This window comes from Cryptomeria japonica, chromosome 3 (assembly GCF_030272615.1).
Source record: "Cryptomeria japonica chromosome 3, Sugi_1.0, whole genome shotgun sequence".
NCBI classification, from domain to species: domain Eukaryota; kingdom Viridiplantae; phylum Streptophyta; class Pinopsida; order Cupressales; family Cupressaceae; genus Cryptomeria; species Cryptomeria japonica.
The window spans coordinates 785,350,048-785,356,977 of NC_081407.1; positions in this window are offsets into that span (position 1 = coordinate 785,350,048).

Sequence of the window (6,930 nt, forward strand, 5' to 3'; positions counted from 1 at the left end):
ACCTCCCCATAATGCGGAAAAGAGAGAGGGACAGGTACACTGAAAAGAATGGCCAACAAGAACTGCACGACGAAGAACCAGGAACATCAAAGGTGTTGAAAAAGTACATAGTGTCATGGAGGGAACACTCACTTGACACACATCATGAGATGAATGTCGTGGAAGGAACACTCACTGGACAAAGGAAGATGGCAAACAACAAGCAAACATCAACCTCTTCATGACACTCTATATGTAGTGCATATACAATAAGGCACAAGATGTGCATGATCCCAAGTAAACAATGCATGATGGCACTTTATCTTAGTGTGTTTGCATAAATACAAGCTACAATGATAAGAAGACTGGAAACAGAAACGAGAACCAAAATAGAGACATCCTACCCAAAGAAGAGATCTCAAGACCTGAAAAAACCAAGATATCCACCAGAGTGCTGAAAAGCAAAAAACTGAATAAAATATGCATGGAGCAGAATCTGAAAATAAAACTCATATGGCTAGAAAGTACACATCACACGCTTTCCAAAAATATAAACTTTTCAAATGACAGAGGTCGGATGCTCATTCTATGGCTCCCGAAGTCCAAATACCAAGATGACGAGGTCCGGCTTGGAACCAGCTTTCCGACGCCTATTCGTTTTCAAAAAAACGACACCGTATGCCCAAGATATGGCCAAAAAACTAAACCCCCCTTCAAAACAAGAGGAAGAGGTAGTATGGTTGCTCTGGCGAGCGGAGGTGGCCAGTGAGCGACGCTCCAGTGGTGGACGAGTGGTGCTCCGCTGGCTGAGAGAAGCTCCAGTGGCTGAGCAGTGGGCGGTCCGGTGACAGTGGCGGTGGTGGGCCGAGGTGGCTGGGGAGCGGAGCGACGGCCATGGAGCAGTAGCAGTCGGGGAGCGTGCAGCAGTCGAGGAAGCGGCGGCGACAGGAGGCCGCAGGGAGCTACCAGTAGGGGTCGGAGGGACAGCGAGGGGTCGGAAGGCTGGGGGTCGAAGGCCAGTGCCAGCGGGGGCTGGTGGTCGGCGACGTAGGGCCCAGTCTGATAGGGCAGCGGGGCCTGCAGCTGAGCAGGGGGCCCCACGGTACCCTATGTACCGTGGGGTTGGCCCCCCCAAAAAACTTTTTCCAATTAAATTTTTCTTTGCCCTTTTTTGATTTTTTGTTTTTTTTGAAGATTTTTTCAAAAAATCAAAATCCGGCCTGCATGCCGTAAAAAGGCAAAAAAAAATTATTTGTTTTGAAAAAAAAAATTCTCAAACTGCGTGTCAGGATCGTACGGCCTGGATTTGGAGAAAAAATACTCCCAGAGCCTCAAGAACCAAAATAAGTCAAATTTTTATATGACCATAGGGGTTTTCGGGCCTTCTAAGCACGATGGTGAGGTCCATTTAGGTCCAAAGTGCTCAGAAAAAAATGCCTATCCCTAGGTGCATAAAAAAAATTCTCTAAAACCCCAGATCTGCTTCCAATGCAGAAAATCTCAAAACAAGAATAGATAGCTGCAGATCTGAAGCTCTGATACCATATTGGAGTTGAGAAAATATAACACCACAGGAGCCCAAATGATCTCTGCAAGCTGAAAAACCTGTTACAAGGAGAAGCAAAGAAGCAAATCACAAAAGAAAGAAATACACAGAAAATATGCTCAAAAAGAAAGAGCTCAATATTCACAAAATGTGTAATGTAAAAAACCTTCTTCTTGTTACAATGAAAAGAATAAACTCAACCTTTAATAGGTCAAGAAACCCTAAAAGAGAAAACCTAGGTTTGCACATAATAATTAATAAAAGTATTAATTATTATGCACCTAAAGTTAGCTTAAGTGTAAAAGAGATAAAGGGAACTTAAATAATTAAACAAATATTGTTTAATTAATCAAGTAAATACCCAAATACTCTAACACAACAAACTATACTTTCAGTATTGACATGAATACCTCATGTTTGACTATTCATGACTAACGTAGTGTCCACTATATGATGTCATGAATAGGTTTATGTTCCTTGACTGCATGTACTTTATCCTATATTTCAACTCTTCATGAACTTTCTTTTACATTTGTCTTGCTAATTATTAAAACCTTGTATCTAAATGCTCATGCTCATTATATTCAACTGTCTTGTTTTTGCAACATCTTGACTACACTTTCAGATCTCTCATTGCTATGTAGGACATGAATATCCTTCCTCTTCACCATTCTAGACCTACATTATTAGTTTCTTTTGATTGGCTTTATGTCTCGTGATGATCCAATGACCTCTAAACAAATATTATCAGTTAACTCTGTCATACTTTCTTATACACAATAGTCTGCATTCTCTTATTAGTGTTTGGATCTTACTTTCTAATAGAACTAACACTTCACCAAACTATACTCTAACTATTAACATGAATGCCTAATGCTTGAGTATTCATGACTAAGTTAGTGTCAACCTTCACCTACAACACTTACTCTACTCATTTTATAGTTGATTGTCCCTTTTATTTTATGTCACTCTCTTCTTAAGATTATCATCTCTATCATGCATAGTATCCTTGAAGACTTGTCATAACCAATCCAAACATCCTTTTACTCTTGCAACCCTTCTTTCTACTTAATTTCATTGTCCCTCTATATATGACCTATGTCACTTTGTTCCCAAAACAAAAAGATATTTCACAAAGCTTCAAGTAATCAAACATTAACACACATAATTACCCCTTATACTCATGGATAATGATGTCTTTCATTATCTTTCCTATGGAAAACCTTGCCCCTACATGCCCACTATCTCCTAAAACTTGCAATGATTAGTCTTAACTTTTCATATGACATATGTGACACTCCAATCTTTATATTCAATTGGTTTGTCTTTGTATGTGGTTAAGGAGCCCCAAGTGAAAATGCATGTTAAAATGATGCATCTCTCTTCATGCAATTGCTTACTAATACTCTTTTCAAATACAAAACATAACACCCAAAGCATCATGATATTAAAAAAGACATGTTATAATCCTAGGAATACCCACATTGCATATGTTATGAATGAAACACATCATTAAATACTTGCCTTTGCAAAACCCTAGAACAAATCCAAGACTTCCTAAAACAACAAGGCTAACCAGTTAAAGCCTATTTATGCTAAGCAGCAAAAATAGGCAACAATTTCAGCAAACTCTAAGGGGGTTTTACATGCTAAAACTCAAAGGCCAGTTGTCTTGCATATCCAAAGTTGATTTCCTAACTCTCTACATTTTTGGCAACACAGTCCTTACTTTCTCAAACCCTCTAGATACTTTATACTATGATACCACCCTATCAAAAGCACATTTACTAGTATTCTACCATTCTCTTTTCATTGCATAACTATGGACAATACACTAAACTCTTTATGATTGATTGTCCGCTTTTTGATTCTCAAATTAGTATTTCGTTGTTTCGCTTTACCATTGCCATCTCTCAAACTGTCTGCCATTATCTCCACTTATATGCTTTATTATTGACTGTCCACTTATTAGCAACACACTGTCCTTACTTTCCGTGACCCTCTACATACTTTATGATTAACTGACCACTTCTGATTTTCAAATCACTATCTCCTTATTTTGCTTTACCACTGACAACTCTCTAACTCTCTACCACTAATATGCTTCAATACTCCCATCAACTGTTTCATACTATCATTTTCTAGTATTCTCAACTATTTATCCTCAAAATGTCTTTACCTTGTCATATTTGATGGTCTCTATATGCTTCATTAAACTTTCAAGCTATTTCATTTCCTACTATACTGTCTTATTAGCAAAACCTTGTTTAGCATTTCCAAACCAAAACAAGAAATTCCAAGGATAATATCAAATGAAGATTGGAGATATTTTTGAAGGGATGTAATTGTCACATACAAAACACATCTTGAAAAAGGAAGAATGCAATCAAATTTTTCTAGGAAGACTTGATTGACCCAAAAGGAGAGATGATAATTATGCTAAATCTCATCAAACATTTTGTTCAAACGTTTGAACAAAAGATATAAATTCAGGAGGAAGCATTGGTGTCCACAATTTCCAGATTTCTCAAAAAAAGGTTATGACCATGACAACTGTGACTGCATTTTATTGTTGAGTGAGACAAATATAATAGACAACATACCTCAACTTTTCCATGAATATATATTCACTCCAAGCACAACAATACCCTTTCTTTTGCTAAGGACAAACCAATACATAGCTGGATGAATAGGTGCCATTATTGTCAGATTAAAAAAAAAACTTACCGATAAATTTTAGATCTAAAAGATGAAGATACAAAATTTAATCATGCATGAGTAAATTAATAGAACCCTCTATTTACTACATACTAAAAGTTTAATTAGTAATAACCTTAAAATTTACAAATTATATACACATAATACAATTTTTTTAATAGATATCTCTCCACCAAAATCCGCTACAAAAATGTCTAAACATTGAACAACATGTCCAAATGAAAGACTACACTTTGCTCGTGTGAGATGAATAGATACAAAAAAACATGGCATTTCGCACTAGCCAATCAATATGCATTGGACCATTGGTAAACAAAGAAACCAAATAACACCTTCAGAAGTTGCTGCATACAACATATGAGGTAAATCTTCCTAATTAAGTACAAAAGTTCTCTATTACTATGTATTTCATTAAAACAAGTGTTACTTTATCCAATTCGTGCTTAATTAGTATATGATTTTGTTTCTACCACGTATTTCAGCTTCAACACTAAATAATAATAAAAAATGTAGCATTAATGTCATAGGTATATGGGGTATTGAGAGTTGTGAATATTTTTTCCATACCATTCTAGCCAACTTGCTCATAATGCAATTGCAGCAACTCCAACTTTGGCACACTAAAAAAAAGTGTTCCTCACTGCAACAAGTGCAATGATCTTGACATTGTATACAAATATACACATTCCCTCAGATGCATCTTGACAACTAATAACAACAATAATTTAAAATGTATTGTAGAAATATTTCCTCAAATGCATCTTGACAACTGAGAACAACAATAATTTAGAATGCATTGTAGAAAAGAACATGTTTGTTTCTATCTGCACAGCTCCAAAAACTTGTTACAAAGATTGTTTGAGTTATCTTGTATTAGCTAATAATTATTTATTTAATTATTAGTCTATTATACTCTACGCTTAAGCTAAACTTCGACATTTAATACTATTGTGGGTATTTAATAATTATTCTAAATATTAAATACTCATTATCCCTTTAGGTCCCTTTAGGGTTGCTAATTTCCTTTTATAAGGATTGTATTGTACTTTTTCATTAATTGGTTCCCTCTCTAAATGATAATCTTCTTCTTCGGAGCCATTATTATTCTCTTGTGACAAGTATTTTGCTTGCAGGTGTTCTTGAGATCTCTGAAGTTGTATTTCTCAACTTTTTCAAAGATCATGTACAAGATTAGAGCAAATTAATATTCATTGTTTATGGTTTGTAAAATGAAGCAAATTAATATTCATTGTTTGTGGTTTGTAAACTAAAGCAAATTGTACACTTGATCAAGATAATGTCATCATCAACTTGGAAGAGAGCCATGTGCCTTTGATTGAATCTTCAAGGCAGGTATAGACTTTTTTTTCCCTTGTAGCTCACTTATCTGTAGTAAAATTCCCATGAATCAATATCATTTTTCGCCATATACATAAATAAATTGTGCATATGATAAAGTAGCTAGTTTTGCTTTCAAAAGTACCTTATCATTGTTTTCCACTATCTTGTAAACATTCTTTAAACAAAATATGTTTGTAAATTGTATACTTAAAATATTCTTTTTGAAAGTTAGTATGACTGTTTTTTGTTTCATTAAATGTAAACATAATAGTTTTTACAACTTATCTCAAAACAATACAATACAACTTTGTATATTTGTTCATATAATTGTATCACTACGTCTTTATAGTATTACATGTTTCCTCTCTTGGTTCTAAACACCCGTGTCAAAATTATTTTCATCATTATAATGCATTCTGTATTGTACAACCTTACTTTCTTTTACTGAGATAAAGTTTTAATTACCAAACCCAATGCACTCCTCATTGTAAGCCTTAGTTTTTGTACTCGGATAGAGTTTGAGTTACCACATTTCATTCATTCTATTCAAATTTTAATCTCAACCTCAAGTTAAGAGGCAACTTCTTCATTGACTTTACAAAATTGAAACAATGATTATTAATGATAAAAAAATTTTATTTTTCTTTATATTGATGAATTCAAAAGAAAAAGAACAAACAATCCAACTATAAAAACCACCCTCTTACTCAACACTATAAGATTCTACAGTCAACACTTATAGGGTATAAACTATTTTTCAAGAAATAACTCTGCCTACTTTCAGGCTACATATGACATGGTCTATTTGCCATTCAAAGGTGATTTTTGTTTCTGGAAAGCATCTTTACATTTGAGGCTTTGCCTGCCTCACATAGAGTTCACCGTTATTAATTACACCTTCAACATTTAAGGAAGATTTATACAGCTGTTCAATTTCAAATCTAGCTAGTGCTATCTTTGAGAATACGGATTGTCTGAAGTTGTGATTAGTTATTAATAAGTCTGAAGAATAGTCAATTACTCTGTTCTCCTCTTCATCCATAGGCACCCTGTAAAACCAAGTGAATAGTAATTGATTACCTACATTTCATTCAAAAGCTAACTTAAGAGTTCTAAATATTGTACAGTTGTACTCTCTTTTTTTTTTTTGAAGACACCAATTTATTTATGCTATTTTATTTTTCAAGAAAAGTTGTGGCAAAGATAAAGTCCAGGTGTGAAATGAAAGTTTAGCTCGTTGAATTAAATGCTTTCTCTTGTGGCCTTTATTCATCTATGGCCTGTGTCAACATTGATCCAGGACATAAATTATTTTATATTTCTGTAGGTATCATATAAATATATGC